Below are 21,518 nucleotides of genomic sequence, written 5' to 3'. Positions count from 1 at the left end.
AGCAGACATATCACAATTTTGAGCTGCTCTCGAAATAAATAACCAGATTCTTAACTATGTTTGACTCTATCAGGTTACCTTTTATAGACTGGCCATCTCTCCATATATCTTTCCTGACTGGAATAACTAGGTAATGCAGACTTACCATCCCATGGACTTGAAACCTTGTCCTATAGGTAAGAACAGCAGGATGAACAAGCCTCAGAAAGGGAGACTTAACGAAAAATCACAAGGAACCAATCTTTATAACTGCTAAAGTGTGACAGGATGTGAAGAAGGCTGACATGACTGTGACAAATCTGGCTTAGAGAAGACTATTGTGGATAATATCATGGGATACCACCGCATTTTATATTCAGAGATTTCTAAGAGTGGACCTGAAGTAGGAGCAAGACAGGTATGGTCTTAAGATCCTAAGTAAGACGTTATCAGTATTCGAGAGAGGTTTCTAAAGCACTTTTATCAATTCCTTTTTTAAAGTATTAGTTATAATATTAATCACTGTTGGATTTATAGGGAAATAATGTTTTACAAGAAGCAACATAAATATAAGTGTAAAAGTTCATGAGGCGGCATCATGCAAGTTATTTTATCAAAACTTATATAAAAATCATGGCATATAATTAGAGCTGAAAGAAATGTTAAATCTCAGAGAGCCACAAAAAAAAAAAACCTCTTCAGTTTATAGATAATAAAAATGGATGAGTTGAAAAATTTGCCCAGATGATTGGATCTTAACCTTATATATAAACTTTATTGTGGTATAGTTTACATAAACAAAAGTATATGCATATTAAATATATGATTGATGAGCTTATAAAATATAAACTAAGCATAAAACTTTATATACTAAAAACCACCACAAGTTAGAGATATATATATAACATTTTCATCACCCTGGAAAGGTACCTTATACCCCTGTTTACTCAATCCATCCCCTATTCTCAGACCCAGGCTGATCTGCTCTCACTACATATTAATTTTGACTTTTCTAGAATTTCATATAAAAGATGTCATATTGCATACACTGTCTTTTGTCTTTCTTCCTTTACTTCCTATAACATTTTTGAGATATATCTGTTTAGTGTATATTAGTTGTTCCCTTTTATAGCTGAGTAGTATTCCATTGTATGGATATACCACTTGTATTTATCCTTTTGATGGGCATTTGGGTTGTTTCCATTTTATAGTTATTTTGAATAACACCACTATAAACATTTATACAGAAATACCTGTGGATTGTTCTTTCCTTGGGTAGAAGTGGAAATGTTGGGTTGAATGGTAAGTGTATGTTTACCTTTATGAGAGACTGAGAAAGACTTTTCTAAAGTGGTTGCACCATTTTGCATTCTGATCAGCAGTGTATAAAAGTACTAGTTCTGCTGTATCCTTTCTAACACTCACAATGGTCAGTCTTTTTCATTTTAACCTTTGTAATAGGTAGTGGGATCTCATTTTGGTTTTAATTTGCTTATCCCTGAAAACTAATGGTGCTGAACATCTCTTCATGTGCCTACTGCCTTTTGTGTATCTTCTTTAGTGAACATATACTTTTTCTGTATGTGTGTGTAGTATATAACCTTCCTTATGCACAAGTTCTTTGTAAAATATATGTTTTGTGAAATTTTCACCATTTCTGCTTCCTTCTCCCCTATTTTCTGAACGAGTCTCTGTAAGATTGACATTTTTCCTTAGATTGTTGATCACATTCACCAAGGAATGCCATCTGGACCTAGAATTTTCTTTGTGGGAAGGATTTTTTATAGTTACTTTGTTTATCTTATTCAAACAGCTTTGTTGAGATGAATTTTACTTATAAAATCCACTAATTTCAAGGATACAATTTAGTCATTTTTAGTAACTACCAAATTATACAACCATCAACATGAATCAGTTTTAGAATATTTTTATTACCCTAATAAGATCTCTCATGCCCATTTCCATTTTATCCCCATTCCCACCACCAGCCCCAGGCATGGGAAGGTTTTTCACTGTGAAGGAAATGTAACAAACATAAAGCTTTTGGATTTTTTTCTTTCTTTTTGAGTCAATTTTGGTAAGTTGTGCCTTTCAATGAATTTGTCCATTTCACTTAGTTATCAATTTTTTGATATAAAATTTTCATGACATTTCCTTATTTTCCTTTCCATGAGTCTAGGGTCTAGAGTGATGCTTTTTCTTTTTATATTGGTCATTTCTCTCTTCTTTCTTTTTTCTTAATCTGTCCAGCTTAGACATTTTCAGTTTTACTGGTCTTTACAAGGAACAGCTTTTGGTATTATTGGGTTTTATCTTTTTGCTCTTTTCTATTTTATTGATTTATACTTTTTATTCTTTTTTTACTTTGAGTTTAATTTATTTTACTTTTTTAGTTTCGAATGCAAAGTTTAGATGATTGAATTAAATGTATATTTTCTTTTCTACTCTATGGCTTTAAGCTATAAATCTCTCCCTAAGAACTGCTTTAGATAGAGTCAACAGATTTTGACAGGCTGTTATTGTTATCAGTCATTAAAAATATATTCTAATTTATCTGGATTTTTTTTTTTTTTTTTTTGCGGTACACGGGCCTCTCACTGTTGTGGCCTCTCCTGTTGTGGAGCACAGGCTCCAGACGCGCAGGCTCAGGGGCCATGGCTCATGGGTCTAGCTACTCCGTGGCATGTGGGATCTTCCTGGACCGGGGCACGAACCCGTGTCCCCTGCATTGGCAGGTGGACTCTCAACCACCACGCCACCCGGGAAGCCCCTACCTGGATTTTTTTAAAAATTGTGAGTTAAGTGTGTTTAAATATCAAACATTAGGGGATTTTCTAGATATTTTGTTATTGATTTTCAAGCTAATACCATTGTTATCAGAATGAGTTCAATAATTTTAAGTGTATTGAAACTTGTTTATGGAACAATATATGGTCTATCTTGAACAATGTTCAAGTTTGTCTTCTGCAGTGTGCAACTGCTGTTACACAGATGCAGTGAATTTCAAACAATGTATTTTTCAGCCCTACACATTCCATTCTTATATTTTTCACTTCTCATTGGGTTCATGTTTCCCTCAAATTCTTGAACATATTTACACTAGCTGTTTATATTTATTTCCTATTGCTGTGACACAACTACCACACATTTAGTGACTTAAAACAATACTCATTTATCTCACAGATCTTTAGGTACTCAAGTATGGGCGGCTTGGCTGGGATCTCTCCTGAGGCTCTTCTTACAGAACTGAAGTCAGAGTGTCAGCCAGGCTGAGCTGTTATCTGGAAGCTCTGGGAAAAATCCGTGTCCAAGGTTATTTAGCTTGTCAGTAGAATTCAGTTACTTACAACTGTAGGGACGACGTCCTTGTCTTCTCTTGCCGTTATCCAGGGGCCAGACAGCTGCTAGGGCCACTCTCAGACCCTTCCAGATGGCTCCTTCCCTCTCAGCAATAGAGAACCTCCTTCATGTTGAATCCTTCTCACACTTAGATCTCTCTGACATACTCCTCTGTGACCAGCCAAAGAAAAGTCTTATTTTAAGGACTTACGTGATTAGGTTAGGCTCACCTGGAGAATCTCTCTCAAAGCCAACCGATTAATAACCTCAACTACACCTGCAAAATCCCATTCACTATATAATTATGGGGGCTATTTTAGAATTCTGTCACACTGTTTTTTTTTGTATTTGTGCTGATTCTAAAATCTGTCATTTCTAGATCTGTTTTTATTGACTAGTTTTTCCTCCTGCCTTTTCACATGCCTTATAATTTTTATTGGATTCTGTACAGTGTAAAAATAATGTGGTTGTGTCTTCATTTCACTCTCTTCCTTTAAAAAGCATTGAATCTTGTTTTAGCAGATGTTAGGTTACTTGCAGGTCAGCTAGATCCTTTCCAGGTTGGTTTTTAAGACTTTTTCCAGTGGGTATTTAGCCCTGCTATTAAAGTGTAACCTTTCTGGGTCTCTACTAATTTGTCCGAGTCTTCAGAAAGATTTCTCCCCTCCAGAGGGTTAGCACTTCAGTGTCTCCCAGTGCTGTGTGAGCTCTGTTACAGTTCCCTAATAGTTGTTATTTTCCTAGGGTCCCATATCCTCATCCTATGTTTTCCCAGTTTAGTGTTGAGCCAAAATTCAAGGGACTACCATACATATTTCTAGCCCTCTTTCTCTGTGTACCTCCTGTCTATCTTGTACTCTTGCCTGCAAGTTGCAGCTTCCTGAGTCTCTCTGAACTCTGATCTCTGTTTTCTCAAATTAGCCCATTGACCATGCTCAGCTTGGGTCTGAAAAGTGGCACCAGGCAGGAACATTCATAGGTCTTGCCTCATTTGTTCCCCCTCCTTTGGGGAACACAGTCCTGAGCTCTTAGCTGCCCAGTGTCTTAAAAGGGTTGTTTAAGTTATTCTAATTTTCTAATGATTAGCTTTGAGAGGAAAATTCTGGGGCCAATTACTCCATAATGGCTAGAAGCAGGAGTCCTCAACTGAGATTTATTGACTGAATGAATGTCTACAAGAGCTTACCTGCTACCTTCTCCCCACAGAAATGAGACTTGATCCCACTTCTGATTTTATTTTAATGGGGTGGAGGGTTGAGGAACTGAAGAATCAAAATCATTATAGGATAGGGACTTCCCTGGTGGTGCAGTGGTTAAGAATCCACCTGCCAATGCAGGGGACACGGGTTCGATCCCTGGTCCAGGAAGATCCCACATGCCCTGGAGCAACTAAGCCCGTGTGCCACAACTACTGAGCCTGTGCTCTAGAGTCCGTGAGCCACAACTACTGAAGCCCGCACGCGTAGAGCCTGTGCTCCACAACAAAAGAAGCCACCGCAGTGAGAAGCCAGCACACTGCAATGGAGAGTAGCCCCTGCTTGCCGTAACTAGAGAAAGCCTGCACACAGCAACGAAGACCCAACACAGTCAAAAATAAAATAAAAAATAATTTTTAAAATGCTGTGAATTCACAACACAATGATACAAAATTTTTTTTTTAATCATTGTAAGATAAATAACTTGCATGGGGAAGATACTAGTATCAACTTACGTTAAATAATTTCAAAGCAGATACGATCATGAGAAATGGGCCCACATCACAAAGAATCAAGATATGCAAAGAATATGAGTAATTACCCTAAGGAATATTGTTTGAATATTAAATGAGATGTGAATATTAAAAAATGATAGATGGTCTAAAATTCCATTTAATTCGATTAGTGGAATTAAGCATGGTAGATGGTCTCGTAAGACATACTAATACATTCCCCAGAGAGAACTTTCCAATAATTTAAACATTTTATGTTCAGTTGTTCACTGGACATACCCAGAACGTGATTCATCCAAGAGGAATAGTTCTGGAAACACTGCTGATAGGGATTAGTGTCTAATACATAGACAGACAACAGAGTACAATAGTTAAAAGTGTTGTTGCTGAGATTAGACATGGGTATGAGCTCTGTTTCTGCACCCAAGAGCTAGGTGGCAGAGGGGTTGAAACATAGATTTTGAAGATAGAGTTCCTGACTTCAAATTGAGCTCTGTGCTTCCTAGCTTTATGTCCTTGGCAAGTCTCTTAAGAACACTGTACCTCAATTTCTTCATCTGAAAAATAGGGGTGATGAATAATAATACCTGCCTTTTATGTGTTGGGGATGAGATAAATCCTTAGTTTATTATGAGGATTAAATAAATCAACATGTGTAAACCATTCAAGCAGTACCTGGGGCATAGTAAGTTCCAGATAAGTGTTAGCTATTACAATAATTTCTTGTCTAAAATTAGGATAATAATAAAAATAGTAACTCTTTCATAAATACAGGTGTCAGTGCCATTTGGAATAGTCTCTATAACAATTTCTGTCTCCACATTTACTGTGTTTCAGCAAATTTACCTAACAGATGGTGAGTGGGCAATTTTTAAAGGGGCATTTTTTAAAAGAGCGGAGAGGAAAGGAAGAGAGACAGGCACATACTATATTTGAAGTTACCTCCACGTGTACTTTATGTATGTATACCCATACAATTAAGAAGTCTGGGTGTTTTATCTTCAAGAATAATTCAGATACTGGATTACTTGAATATCATAAACATTTAGGGTTTAACAGATTTGTTACATATAGACGTTGTATCATGGATTTAAAAGACCACAGCCAGCGGGCAGCGGCGGGCGGAGCAACCGAGGGGCGGCGCGGGCTGGGAGGCGGGTGCGGGGGTCCGTGCTTCCTCGCGGTGGAAGGCTGGGGCTCGCCAGAGACGCCGGGTTGCTCCGCGTTGCCAGGTTACCGAGCGCGTGCCCCGCGCCCGCTCTTCCGCCCGGGCCGCCCTCGGCGCCGCCTGAGCCGCAGTGCGGGCTGCGCAGGGCGCCAGGTCCGCGGAAGCCTGGGTCGGGGGCTGCGTGAGGGACTCTCGTCGCGCGTGGACGCTGCGCGAGCGCGCGGGGGACGTAGGACGCCGACCTGGGGCTCCCCGGCGCTCCGGTTCCGCTCAGGGCGCCCGCTCAGGGGCCTCTGGCGCGAGGCCCCCTTTGTGGTCAAGATGGCGGCGCCCAGGCGGGCCGCGCCGAGGTGATCTGGAGCGGGGCCCGGAAAGGAGCGAGTCCGCCACGCCCAGGACTTGGACCCCGGGCTGGTCTCCCGTCTCCCGGGGAGCGGCGGGTGAGTGGGTGCGGCCGCGCGTAGGTTCCTCTCGTGGGGTGGTCAGCTCTTCGTGCGTCCGCAGACTTTTGTCGTCTGATAGTCAGATCTGGGGTGGCCCAGGTTGGAGGCGAGAGTGGTTGATTGGGGAAACCTGAGGGGTTTAAGGACTTTGTTGGGATCGTTTCAGACCCCAGCAAGAAGCTGAGCAAGTTTTCTCCTCTCTTCCCGGCTAAGTTTTCTCCCTTCTCTGAAGACGCCAGCTTTTCTGAATCACCTTGTTACCCGGGGGGATACAGTTGGTGGTTCTGACCGTGGAACGTAGGACCCGGCGCGGGGAAACCTGAGCTGGTTCTAGTTACTTTGTTTGCAAAGCACTTGTCTTGTCTTTGGAATCTTTGTGTATGTAACCAACGTTGGGAAGAGCCAGCGTTTTCTCCTCCAAAACACTGCGAGGGGTAACTTTATACGTAAGAAACAAGTGGGCGTTCACATCCATCTCTTTTCCAACCACTGAGTTTTGGTTGTGTTTCCTTTCTTTAAGTTTGTCTCGTTTTGAAGTGATAACAAAACAAACAAAAAAAAAAACCATAGCCAATTACACAAAGTATATACTCTAGTCTCAGTCCTGCCATTAATTAGCTATGTTGCCTTAAGTCATTTAATTTTCTAGGCCTCATTTTTCTCATGTGATGTTTTTTCTTTGAAAAAGTATAGTTTCTAGAACTCTCTAATCTCTGTGTCATAGTTCAACTTGGAGAAAACCTGTTCTTATCCAAACTCCATGACATTGTATTTCCAGCTCCAACTTTGGACTTTGAGTGAGTTGGGGGCAACTTTTTAAGGATATTTTCACACAGCTTTTTTAGTTAATATCAGTCTAGCTGACTTGTCATACTCAGACTTTCTCCCATATTCTTTTACCAGTGTGTTCCTTAGTCATATATATAAAGACTGTTGTGGGAAAAATGACCTCCTGGGTCAGCTTACTGCATGGTCATCGACACAGGGCAGGGAGTAAGATTCTGTGGATTTTACAGAAGCAGATACAGGTTTCATTATCCATGTCCTCTCCCCTTTCCTCTTACAAAAACAGCAGGCTTTTCTTGGAGAACTGCCAGATAATGCCATCCTGCCTCCTCACGGGCCCCGGGGATGAGTCGCCCAGGGACTGAACTCCAGTAAAGCAGGTGATTGGCTCATGGGTAGGCATCTGACCTCGGCTAAGTCTATCAGACTCCTCCCCAGGACTTTTCTCTCAGAGAAAAATGGAAGAATTGTCTTTTCTCTCTGGAATTTCTAAGCTGGGGAGGTATGACTCTGGGACTCCCAGTGACCATCCAGCACAAGAAGAGACTTTCTGCAAAATAAAGTCTAGCAGAGGTAAGCAGGGCTGAGCGATGGAGAGAGAGCTGGAACCCTGCTGATACTCTGGAACTTCCAGATCCAACTGTATCTGAATATGGGTGCATCCCTGAATTTCTAGTACTTGTTTGTTGAGGTGGTTGTTGTTGTTTGGTTTTTGTTTTTAAATTTCCTTTGACTATTTTGAATTTGTTTTCAGCCATGTGCATTTGAAAGCATCATAGCTAAAAGAGCTAATTTCCTACATTAATGTCAGGTTTGCTGACTGGCATTCCTTAAGTGAAAAATCATATCAGCTATTTTCTTTAAATAAAATCCTTCTAGCTCAGGTTTGAGATATTCAAAAGTCTGCCTCCTACCCCCCTCTTTCCAACATTTACTGTATCACCTCGAAGCATTTGTGACCACATCTTTCCCATCTAGACGCAGTTGAGAGAGAGAGCAAAGACTTCTGATATAAACTGCAACCTATACGCCTCCTACCTGGAAGCTTTAGAACATACTTGATTCTTGTCATTAAAGCAAATCTTTTGTTGTTGTCTCCAGGGCACAGAAGCATTTTCATGGCATAATGGAGTACAAAGTACATTAGGCCTAACTGTACTTCTCACCCTCTTTTACTTTAAATAGGCAGAAAAGAACAATCTCAAACACATTTTCCCAACAAATAAAATACATTTACGATTATGTTTAGAAGACATTTATGCAACATATAGTTAGACTGATTAATTAATGGACCTTTCGCCAATTGCTACAGTAAATATATATGTTCAATGTACTTAATTAAAAAAGACAATAACATTTTTACAGGTTAATTATCTGAGAAGAGTATTGTGCCAGCACACTTGCTACTACAGTATTTCATGTTTGACAGGTAATCTTCTTTCAATTATATTTACTGCTAAATGTTTCTTGGATCAAGCTATTAAATTATAAGGTCAAAAGTAAAATGATATGAAATTACAATGATAAAGGGACACATATCCCACTTTATGAGAATAGAAGTTCTAATTTCTTTTCAGTACTACTAGTAGTGACCACAGTACTAATTTGAGCCCTTACTATGAGCCACTGTGCCCATATACATTTAGTTCTTACAGTAGTTCTGCAAAGGGCATATAATAATCCACACTGCAAAGCTGAAGAAAGTGATTCTCATAGCTGAAAGTCACACAGCTGGTGAGTGGCAAAGTCTAGATTCAAACTTAGAGTCGTCTGACAATGCCCGGGTTGTTGACCACTATGTACACTGCTCAGTTGTTGCACCAATAAAGAAGTGCTTGAAATAATTATAGATTTGCCTACCCTGAAACTGCAGTGATTTAAAGACATCAAAGTTGCCAGTTGCTTAACCACATCTACTTACAGTAAGAAATTACATTTTATTTCATTTCTAAAACAAGATTAATTCTGCAGGCCCATCGAAACTTGAGCACACAAATCCTACCTCCAAATGAAAGATGCTTGGTTTCCATTATTCAACAGATGGCCCTGTACAGAGGCAATAAATATATAGTAGAATTTTCATTCAAATAAATGAGAAGAGAGGTTTCTTCTTGTCCTGATTCGGTGCCCATCATTATGGATTATGATGGCTCTTCCCAAACTTTACTTCATTCACTCCACTCTTTCTACAAAACTCCAGTAATGGAATCCATCATTCAGATATATGTGCAAAGCGAAAGGACTGTATTAATACAGTTGCTGAAAGTCAAGTTGATAGAGCACAGGAAATACATCCTAATAAATGCAACATTAATGTTTGTGTGGGCCTTGGAGTGAGGGGTAGAAGAATTTTCAGTTTAATGGAATATTTTGCCTCTTGCTATGAAAGTGTGGCTTAATAGTCTTGTAATTGGTCATTTACAGAATCCTCCATCTCTGGGTTTCATGCTTTCTTTACTCTGCAGCTGTTGATTCCTTCTCTTGTTCTGGATGGAAGATAGCAACGAAGCCACTTCAAAGGGCTCAGCCTGCCTTTTTGTGTTATTGTTTAGATGAAGATATTTCCATTTATTAAAGCATACTATTTAAACATTTTTATCATGTTTCAAACTTGACTGTGTTCTGAAGGTATGAGCACAGGCAGACATAATGGGGGATGTTTTCCAGGAGAGAACATACCCTTATCAAAGGAATTATCAGAATTTTCATGTATGGATTGAGAATCAAATTCTGGAGTTAGACCTGAATTTAAATTCATACTCACAACTTATTACCAGTCTCATCTTGATCAAACGGTTACCACACTTCTCATCAATTTCCTTATCTTTGAAAGTGGAATAAGAGAAGTATGCCTGGTGGAGAGTTACACATAAAACTCATCTGATAGAATATTCATAAGGATTTTGCACAAAATATACATGGAAATATTTTAGCACCGAGTTTAGCATGCGATTCATCTTCAATACATTTAAGAGCTATTATTTTATTATTATTATGCTATCACTAAATATCACTATTACTTAAATGTCATTATTGCTAAAATTGCTGTAAAACTACCGCAATAACCCATGATGAATTCCCCTCTTCTGTTTCCTTTGTTTAGATGGAAAATACATATATAAATCTAGACAGAGAACACTTTAGTGATCCTATTCAGTGGAGTGAGAATTTCCACGGCACTGATTAAAACAAATCCTGAATTGCATGGACTTAAGATAGCAGAGAGGGGCTTCCCTGGTGGCGCAGTGGTTGAGAGTCCGCCTGCCGAGGGGACGGGGGTTCGTGACCTGGTCCGGGAAGATCCCACATGCCGCGGAGCGGCTGGGCCCGTGAGCCATGGCTGCTGAGCCTGCGCGTCCGGAGCCTGTGCTCCGCAACGGAAGAGGCCGCAACAGTGAGAGGCCCGCGTACCGCAAAGAAAAAAAAAAAAAAAAAAGATAGAGAGGCTAAGAGATTTGAAGTTAGACATCCCCAAGTGTGAATTCTACTGTGACCCTCTTCTAGCTCTAGAACCTTGAGGAAGTTTCTTAAACTTTCTGAGCTTTACTACTAGTTTCCTCATCTGTATCTTTTTCAGGACTATTTATCAAGCATCTTCCTGTTCTCTATGCTTGGACGTATCAATGAATAAATTAGACAAGAGCCTTTGCCTGCGTGCTCCTTCTTGCATGCTTTCTCCCTCCTTACACTCTCGTGTGGAAACGGATGTTATAAATAAATTCTATGCTTTGTCACAGGTTGATGGGCGCTACGGGATAAGGAAAAGGATGTGAAGCTCACTGAAGAGGCTTGGGTTGGGAGTGCTGGAGGAGTGTACAGGTAGGTTCTGTTTTTAAATAGGGTAGTCAGGGTGGATTTTATAAGTTGACATTTGAGCAAAGACTTGAAGTGAGGGAGTTGTCAGAATGTATGATGGGGAGACCACTCCCTGGGAGCAAGAATAACGAGTCCCAAAACTCTAAGGCAGAAATATGCCGGGCAGCTTGGAGGAATATCAAGGAGGCCACCCTGGCTGACTTAGTCAGTGGGGAGGAAGAGACAGCCGGAGGGCTGGAGGTCGGATATGTGATGGGATGGATTGGGTAAGTCCTGGGAGGCTATCACATGCGTTGTGTCTTTTACTCTAAATGTAGGCAGCCAGGGGCAGGATTTTAGCCGAGGTGTGGCATGAACTGTCTCTTGTTTGAAAAGCATAACTCTATCTGTGGTCTTGAGGATGTGGGGAGAGAGTGGAGTCAGGGAGAATCTCGGGAGGCGACTACAGGATCCTCGAGGTCTATGTTGGTGGCCTGCACCAGGCTGCTAGCGGCTGGTAATTCTCAGAAGTGGCACATTGGGAAGGTTGTGACAGCATTTCGTGGTAGATTGAATGCAAGAATGGAAAGGAAGAGGGGGTCAAGGGTGAATTCGAGATTTAGGGCCTGGGGAACTGGAAAGGTGTGGTTACTGTCGCCTAAGATGGAAAAAGTTTGGGGTAGAGCATGTTTGGGGGATTAAAGACCAGTTTTGGAGGTGTAAGATTTGAGATGTTTTCGTGACGTCCAAGTAGAGATGCTGAGTACACAGTTGGATACACAAGTCTGCAGTTCTGAAGAAAGGTCTGAACTAGAGATACACTTTAATACAATGGAGATATTAAGAATAATGACATGGAAGCGCTATTTTAAAGATAAAATGAAGTAATGCAATTAGCACTCTGTCTTCTCAAAACATTTAATAACTGTTAGCTAAAATAATTACCTGAAATGAAAAAATACCTATAGTTTGTTTTGTTGTTTGCAGTAAAAGTGAATAAAATGTCACAATTATTTTAATAGTATTTGTGACACAGTAGTTTTAGTTAAGACACCATGACTACAAACATTTACAATAAACCTTTCAGTCTCCTACTTTTCACTCTGATAGGGTACTTGGAACCATATTTTGTAAGGTTTAAGTTAGTTGTCATAGGGTACCTCTTTAATTAGAAGTAATTCTGAACTGTCTAGTTCCATGCAGTTTTATATACATATATGTATAATTATTATTTTATGATTTATCAAACTCAGTTGAAAATTTGCATCACTGATATACATTAGAATTTAAGCATTTACCCAGGTATTCAAGGAAAAAAATGTACTTGTCTTGTAATTTCCATAGGGGTACTTACTTTCACATCTTCCCTTCACTTTGCAATTGAAAACATGGCAGGGGAAATATTATCTTACTGGTCTTTGAGTTCCCCTTAGCTATCTGCAAGTCCTTAAACAGCCTTTGTGGCTTAACCAAAATTCTCTTCCATCTTCATTCCGCTAACAGATATTGGTCTAAGCATGTACTTATACGAAAAAATTCATGACCACGTTGTCTCTACACATCTGTAATTTTATGTTAACACTATCATTATGTAAGCTATACTTTAATTGTAATTATAACAGATTTTATGTCAACACACATCCATTTCTAGTGTTCATCTGGTGTTCAAGGGGAGAGCAGCATGTCGTAAATTTTATCAAAATATAACATCTGAAGAATAGAACAGAGGGTAATTGTGTAATTCTGTATTCACTCTAATTAAGTTCAGTGGAGTTGGCATAATAGAATTAAGATGAAAAAAAAAAAAGACATTGAGGTACCATGGCTCCCTCTCCTTAACACACCCTTTTCGTATCTGAGAGCAGAGACTCAGCACCTTTCTGTACAGAAATGGAGACAGGAAGAGGCCAGAGGATGAATGACAGGCACGAATGAGGTGGAACTTTGAAGAGCAACATGGAAATGAAATACTTCTTTTGTATTTGGTAGGTGGGGGAAATGTACCAGCGTGTATGCCTACTGGGACCACGTTTTCCAGAACAGTTAAGCCCAGTGTCAAGTATGCTGTCCCACCGTCCTCGTAAGTAGGAACATACTGTTACTTGAATCTTTGCTTCCTGTTTCTTGATACCTGGTTGAGAAGATTATCACAGGAACTGCATCTTGTTAGCAAACACACTGTTTTGAAATGATTGACACTCACTGAAGAGTGGCAACTCCAAGCTTGCTCTCTCTTGATCTTGGACTATTTAAGTCTGGAGTGCAGGAGTGGGTTATGGGGAAAGACCATTGGAATTCTTATGTCTTCAGCATAATGGTTAGGAGTGTAGGTGCTGGTTCAAATCTCTGCTTTCCACTTGCTAACCATATGAGCTTGGGCAATTTACCTGATTACCTGAACTTCAATACTCCTGCCTATAAAATGATGTTAATAATATTTCATCCCCATAGACTTGTTTTCAATGTTAAAATGAAGTCACTTACACCAAGCACTTAATATAATGCCTAGAGCATAGTAAAGTCTATTATTATTACTATTACTACTACTACTACTATTATTATTATTACTGTCACGATGCCAGGTGCTATTTTTCCTGTGCCTTATTCCATTATCTTCTGCCCTGTCCCCCCATTTCTGTCTTGTTTCTGTACAAGGGTAGGTTTGTCACAGAGCATTTTCTTTCCCTAGTGTCTGACTCTTAGTCATCAAGGTGACTGGTCCACGACCCGGCATTCATTGCTGCTCGTTGAAGCAACCCATTTTGAGAAGGGGATTTGGATATTGATGCCAAGTTGGGTCAAGGAGAGAGAATTTTCTCTCTTCTGCACTCAGAGAGCTAAGTGAAATATTCAGGCCTCAGAAGGAGAATCAGGCAAAGGGCAACATGCTTAATTTCATACCTTAGTGATTAAGAACAAGTCAGACAGGCTGGATTTGAACTCATTTCCGTCATGTACTGACAGCGAGATCTTAGGTGCTTTTGTAACCTGTCTGAGGCTCAGTCAACATCTGAAAGGGACGAATAACATTATCAGGACCTAGCATATAGCCTCGTTGTAATAAGTGAGTAAATCCTTTTAAAATGTTCAGCATGTTGTTTGGCATATAAACACGTAATAAAATTTAGCTTCTTTGACTACTACCGCTGCTAATATTATTAAGTAGCTGAGCAGATCCGAGGCCCATTTTTTTCTTAGATTGCACATAATCATTTGGACAACCAGCTCACATTGATCAACCATTGCTTATATATAAACCCCCATGAACCCAAAGGTGCTTTAACTCTCTCCCAGTCAGAGCCTGTTCTGGGGGCAGAAGCAACACCGGCACTACCCCTGTCATCTTTGCCTGTATTGTCACTACACTCGCCTGCCGTACTGAGCACTTTCTGTTTGCCAGGCACCAAATTTAGCCCTGCGTATGCACTATATCATGTAGTTTTCACACTCAGGTGGGAGACATTATCATCATCCCCAGTTTTGAGATAAAGACGCTGAGGTGTTGGAAAGGTAAGAAACTTGACCCACAGCAAGAGATGGAGCCGGAGTATTCAAACCCTTCTCTCTGACCTCAAGAACCCTTAAATACTAGCATACTACTACATCCTGGTAAGAAAATCTGCTTCCAGCCACTCTGGTGAGAGTAGAAATGATTCTCAGCCCCCACATTCCTCTATTGCCCATGCCACCCTAGCCTCAGGACTAGGGGGGAAAGGAAGTGATCTCTTCAAAGAGCAGCCAAAGGGAACCTACTCCCTTCTGCCTTTTCGTAATCAACTAACCAATATTTTATTTCCTTCTTAAGAGTCCCCACATGTTCCTTTTGGTACTTAGCTTGGCCTTTTAGAATTCTGACATTCTGTACATGACTCATCCACTGTATTTCATATTAATTTATTGAGGTCAAGTATAGGGCCTTACTCATCCTGAAGTCCAGTTATCCCCTGTCACATCTAACTCTGTTCTTTTCTTCTTGTAGGACATCTGCAGGTATTTATTTGAATTTTGTTGAATTGTTCTCATCAATAGTACATTAAAAGTTATACAGAAAGTGCTTTCTTATAAGGAAAACCATCTAAATAGATTTCTAGCTCTTTACTTTTTATAGCACTATTGTAGTGATTATAGATCTCCAGGTAATGTTTTTTAGATTGAGTTCTTCATATCATTTTATTTTTACATATAATGATAAATCTGAATTTTCTCTATCAAACCTCCGAGACTTCACTGGCTTGTAACTTAGCTTGTTGATTATGTGTTGTTGACTTTTCCATTTACAATGATATTTGATCCTGGTAAGGATGGGACTGGGTGGGAAGGTACATCTTAGGGCCATAAATTGGTTTTGTAGAGAACTAACATAAAGACCTAAAGTCTCATCATATTTCTGCAGAACTCATGAATCATTTTATTATAATTCCATTCATTCAGGGAGTATAAAACCATTTTCAAATTGTTATTCCTAATTTGTTCATCTTCTCTTCCTTAGTCTTAGTGAGAAGAGAGCAGGCTGAATGGAAGAAAGTCATTATGACCACTGGGGCCACTAGGGTAGGCATCAGTCCCAGAGTTTTGTTTTCATCTCTCCGCTATTAATATTGGCTAATGTCTTGAGTGCTTACTTGGTGCAAATTACTTAGCCAACCATGGCAAATGGATTGTGTCATTTCATCCCCTGATAGTCATACAATTAATGTATGTATTATTATGATATCCCATAATGCATACATGGAACAGAGCCTCAGAAGTAGTTATTTGCTCACAAAAATATGGTAGATGTGGAATTTGGACTCAGGTCTGATAGACTCCTAAATCACTCCTAGTGATTTCTACTACTGAATTAAAGTTGTATACCTCTGGAGAGTAGATAGTTTCTAAAATTTCCTCAGCTCTAACATTTTATAATTAAATTTTTGTCTGATGGCAAGCTTAACAGTTAAGATGGGTAGGAAGGAATGCCAGCCTGTTGAATGGAATTTCCCTGAAATAAGCCTGTTTTATGACACCAGTTCACTCATTCATTCACTCAGCATGTATTGAATGTTTGCTCTGTGCAAAGGCATTTTAGGCATCACAGTGGAGTGAGCGCCCCTTCCATAGACTCTCCTGCAGCACTCAGAGAAGTCTTGGACTGGTTTGCCTGTTATGGAATGGGGCTTGGTGATAGAAGCCTGGTTTGTCCTCCACTGATAAAACTAAGACATACTCATATGAGTTTATAGGCATCTTGAAGCCGTGGGATAGTAACACACATGAATCTTACCATTTTTGCCTGGGATTAATGATATAAAGGCTTTGGATTTGGGTATGGAAAATGGGTGCAATTATGGGCGTGTTGGTTCTACATATATATGGACATCACGTGTCATCAGCCTGCAGCTACCTGCCATTCCTCACTACTCCTTCTTTTCACAAACCAAACAAGTACCTTCTTATCTGTCCTGTGGATAAGCTCTTGACAGTGGCACTAGGGCCTCCCTCAATAAGTACATCATTGGCTAAACCAGTGGTTTCTCACATATGCTCATTGAACAACCCTTAAGGTGGATTCACATTCCACTGCCTAGAATAGAATATGGTGTTCTTTAGAAATCGGGGGGAAAAAATAGGCCACCAGATGTACTTTCTTTAATTTAAATTGTTTATATATATATATATATATATATATATATATATATATGAACAATTGTTATATATGTGTATGTATACTTGTTCATATATATGAATGATTTAAAATTGAAGAGATATATATATATACACACACACACATATATATATGTATATTTAAATTTTGGCTTCTGTTAGCAAGTAATAAATTATTAGCAGATCCATACTGCAGGAAAATAACCAATCAGATTTCATTCAATAGCTTGCTTTTTTGTAGATTTATGGTTGTGATTTTATATCTGCAGGTATGTTTGCTGAAGAAAATATTTCTACCACTTTACACAAAATTAAATTCATTTAATACCAATGCGGCATGTCTCAAATGTCTTAATACAGTTTTAATCTTTAATCGCATCAGAAGTATGAAATTAGAAACATACCCCAAAATCATTTGAAGATATAATTACTTTCATTTCCCTTATACTTTTGAGACTTCTGAAAAATAAGTATTTAGTTGTACTTATCTGTTTCTGTCTCTCTAAGGATAGCAAACACTGAAACACAATTCTTTTTAAAAGTCAATATTAAAAATATATTGTCCAAGATGATCAAAACTAAGGAAGTGGCAAAGAAATTCAAAAATTTAAACTTTCAAAGGGTGCTTTTTTTGTGAATGTGTAGTACTTGTTCTTCTGAAGGAATTAATCGTTTTAAAAATTTAATTAACTTATTTTTTATTGAAGTATACTTGGTTTACAGTGTTGTGTTAATTACTGCTGTACAGCACAGTGACTCTGTTATACATATGTATATACATTCTTTTTCATATTCTTTTCCATTATGGTTTATCACAGGATATTGAATATAGTTCCCTGTGCTATATATTAGGACCTTGTTGTTTAGCCAATCTATATATACCAGTTTGCATCTGCTAATCCCAAACTCCCAGTTCATCCCTCTCCCCCCTGCTTCCCCCTTGGCAGCCACCAGTCTATTCTCTATGTCTCTGATTCTGTTTCTGTTTCATAGATAGGTTCATTTGTGTCATATTTTAGATTCCACATATAAGTGGTATCATGGTATTTGTCTTTCTCTTTCTGACTTACTTTGCTTAGTATGATAATCTCTAGTTGCATCCATGTTGCTGCTGCAAATGGCATTATTTCATTCTTTTTTTATGGCTGAGTAGTATTTCATTGTATATATGTACCACATCGTCTTTATCCATTCATCTGTTGATGGACATTTAGGTTGTTTCCATCCATTGTGAATATTGCTGCTGTGAAGATCAGGGTGAATGTGTCTTTTTGAATTATAGTTTGGTCTGGATATACGCCCAGGAGTGGGATTGCTGGATCATATGGTAGGTCTATTTTTAGTTTTCTGAGGAGCCTCCATACTGTTTTCCACAGTGGCTGCACCAACTTACATTCCCACCAACAGTGTTGTAGGAGGGTTCCCTTTTCTCCACACCCTCTCCAGCATATGTTATTTGTAGACTTTTTAATGATGGCCATTCTGACTGGTGTGAGGTGGTACCTCATGGTAGTTTTGATTTACATTTCTTTAATAATTGGCAGTGTTGAGCATCTTTTCATGTGCCTATTGGCCATCTGTATTTCTTCTTTGGAGAAATGTCTCTTTAAGTCTTCTGCCTATTTTTTTGATTGGGTTGTTTGCTTTTATTGTCATCAAGTTGTATGAGCTGCTTGTATATTTTGGAAATTAAGCCCTTCCTGGTCGCATCATTTGCAAATATCTTCTCCCATTCTGTAGGTTGTCTTTTCATTTTGTGTATGGTTTCCTTTGCTGTGCAAAAGCTTGTAAGTTTGATTCGGTCCCCTTTGTTTATTTTCATTTTTATTTCTATTGTCTTGGGAGACTGACCTAAGAAAACATTGGTATGATTTATGTCAGAGAATATTTTGCCTGTGTTCTCTTCTAGAAGTTTTATGGTGTCATGTCTTATGTTTAAGTCTTTAAGACATTTTGAGTTTATTTTCGTGTATGGTGAAAGGATGTGTTCTAACTTCACTGGTTTATATAAGGCTGTCCAACTTTACCAACACCACTTGTGGAAGAGACTGTCTCTTTCCCATTATATATTCTTGCCTCCTCTGTCAAAGATTAATTGTCAAAGATTAACTGAGGTGTGTGGATTTATTTCTGGGCTCTGTATTCTGTTCCATTGATCCATATGTCTGTTTTTGTGCCAATACCACGCTGTTTTGATTACTGTGACTTTGGAGTACTGTCTGAGTCTGGGGTGGCTATGCCTCCAACGTTGTTCTTTTTCTTCAGGATTGCTTTGGCAATTCTGGGTCTTTTATGGTTCTGTATGAATTTTAGGATTATTTGTTCTAATTGCGTGAAAAATGTCATGGGTAATTTGATAGGGATCGCATTAAATCTGTAGATTGCTTTGGGTAGTATGAGCATTTTAACAATATTAATTCCTCCAACCCAAGAACATGAGATGTCTTTCCATTTCTTTGAATCATCTTCACTTTCCTTTATTAATGTTTTACAGTTCTCAGCGTATAAGTCTTTTGCCTTCTTGGTGAGGTTTATTCCTAAGTATTTTATTTTTGGGGTTGTGATTTTAAAAGGCATTTTTTTTTACATTCCCTTTCCGATATTTCATTGTTGGTATAAAGAAATGCAACCAATTTCTGTATGTTAAACTTGTATTCTGCTACCTTGCTGAATTAGTTTATCAGTTGTAGTAGTTTTCATGTAGAGTCTTTAGGGTTTTCTATGTATAGTATCATATCATCTGCATCTAATGACAATTTTACCTCTTCCTGAAGGAATTAATCTTGAAGTTCTACTAAGACTTTTGGGATACCTGTTTTAATGAGCCACTACTTCCTGCCTGAGATTGCACTATGCACCAGAGATTCTAGAATTAGCATAATAAAACTAATAATGCAAACAACAACAACAGATCTTCACAAACCTTCCTTGCAAGGAAGTAAAGTCCACTGGAAAAACAGACAAGTGAAACACACATTCAAAATGGCAGTGATTCTCAAACATTTATGTGCTGAAAAATCATGACAAGCATGGTAACCAGGGCAATTACTAGACCCCTTCTCCAGCTGGTCAGGTGTAAGGTCCTGTAACTATTTTTGGTGAATGCCTCCAGGAGAGTCTGAGACAGATGTTCTCAGTTGTCGTCAACCTTTAGTGTGCATCAGATTTGCCTGAGAATATTGTTAAAACACAGATTGCTGGGCTCCAGTGCCAGAGTTCTAACCAGTTCCCAGGTGTGGCTGATATTGCTGGCCCAGGGACCACATTTTGAGAACCACCTTTCAAAACTCTGCAGTATGTGGTTGTGTGTGTTGTGAATGAGACGGGCCCAGAGAACCAAAGGAGGGCAAAGGGACTCTGCCCTAAATTAGTCAAAGGTAACAATAGCAGCTAGAATTGATTGACCCAAGAAAAAATTATAAGAACTTTACCTGCATTTGCTCATTTAATCCTTTCAGTAAGGTACATAGGTGCTACTTAGTGTTCCTCTTTTACAGGGGTGTCCAGAGAAGGTAACTACTTTGCCCACGTCCTAAACTGGTAAGTAACAGATTAAGAATTCAAGTCTAGGAAGTCTGATTCCAGAGCCCACACCTCTACCCTTTCTGCATGTAAAGAGGAGTAAAGGTTTGTCAGTGAAGCCTTCCTGGGGGCCCTGGCCTCTGAGTGTAGATAGAAGGATGAGTGGACATAAAGATCATTATTTGTGTGTGGTGGGGGTAGGGGAGGAAGTATGAGGGCTTCCAGAAGAGCCCGCCCTCCCCATACATCTGCTATAAGCAAGTCTGATGATCAGGAGTCCGGAACATGAGTATGACTGTGGGATACTGAGAAGGGTTCTAGAACCCTGACGTTGGAGTTCTGGATCAGTTAGTAGGTAACAGAAAGTGAATGAGTGATCTACCTTACTTTCCACGGGTAGCAGGAAGTTTGGAGATAGTCCCTCTAGCGTTAGTCCAGCTGCTGAAGGGCATCACCAGGGGACTGGGTTGCTTCGCTCTTCCAGCTTCCACATCTCTAGCACGTCCACATAGCTTCAAAGTGACCCCAGAATCTCCAATAGTGTTCCAACAATTTGGGCAGGAGGAAAGAAAAGGAAAAAAAAAAAGAAATTAAGTAAGAAAAAAAAGGCAGTGTCTAACTCAGAGAGCAAATTTTTTACCACAGATGGTCAGCAGACTTGCACTTAGATCTCATGAGCTTGGATTTTAAACTGGCCACCTTAGCCTTAAGGATAATGGGGTCTCCTAAACCAGGGCTCTGATAGTAAGGAATAAGGAGAGAGTGGTACTGATTAGCAGTGCCTGCTGTCCCAAACAAATATTATCCCCAAACTATTTTTTTATCCTATATTTTACTTTAAAGAATGGAAGGGAAACATTATGTATCTGTAAATAGCCTTTTAGAAAGGGTACAATTATATAGTTATACAACCCCCTGGAGGGCTCCTTTCTTCTAAAATCTCTTTAAAAACTGTTCAAGGTGGGCTTCCCTGGTGGCGCAGTGGTTGAGAGTCCGCCTGCCAAGGCAGGGGACACGGGTTCGTGCCCCGGTCCGGGAAGATCCCACATGCCGCGGAGCGGCTGGGCCCGTGAGCCATGGCCGCTGAGCCTGCGCATCCGGAGTCTGTGCTCCGCAACGGGAGAGGCCACAACAG

At 39.5% G+C, this 21,518-nt stretch overlaps 1 long non-coding RNA gene across 1 annotated transcript in view; it reads left to right on the top strand.

The window, feature by feature from the left end:
• Positions 1–6,653: 6,653 nt before the first annotated feature.
• LOC149750454 (uncharacterized) overlaps positions 6,654–21,518 on the top strand; it is a 38,759-nt gene continuing 23,894 nt past the window's right edge. Inside the window, exons 1-4 of the long non-coding RNA XR_016392224.1 lie at positions 6,654–8,852; positions 11,161–11,242; positions 13,084–13,203; positions 15,708–21,343. This is a non-coding gene — a long non-coding RNA (uncharacterized LOC149750454). The remainder of the gene's footprint in view (positions 8,853–11,160; positions 11,243–13,083; positions 13,204–15,707; positions 21,344–21,518) is intronic.

The sequence above is a fragment of the Delphinapterus leucas genome, chromosome 1 (genome assembly GCF_059928025.1).
Source record: "Delphinapterus leucas isolate spDelLeu-1000000601 "Yukka" chromosome 1, BTC_Dleu_Yukka2, whole genome shotgun sequence".
Lineage (NCBI taxonomy): Eukaryota > Metazoa > Chordata > Mammalia > Artiodactyla > Monodontidae > Delphinapterus > Delphinapterus leucas.
Note: the sequence above shows the minus strand (reverse complement) of the source record. Positions and strands in the feature narration are given on the sequence as shown.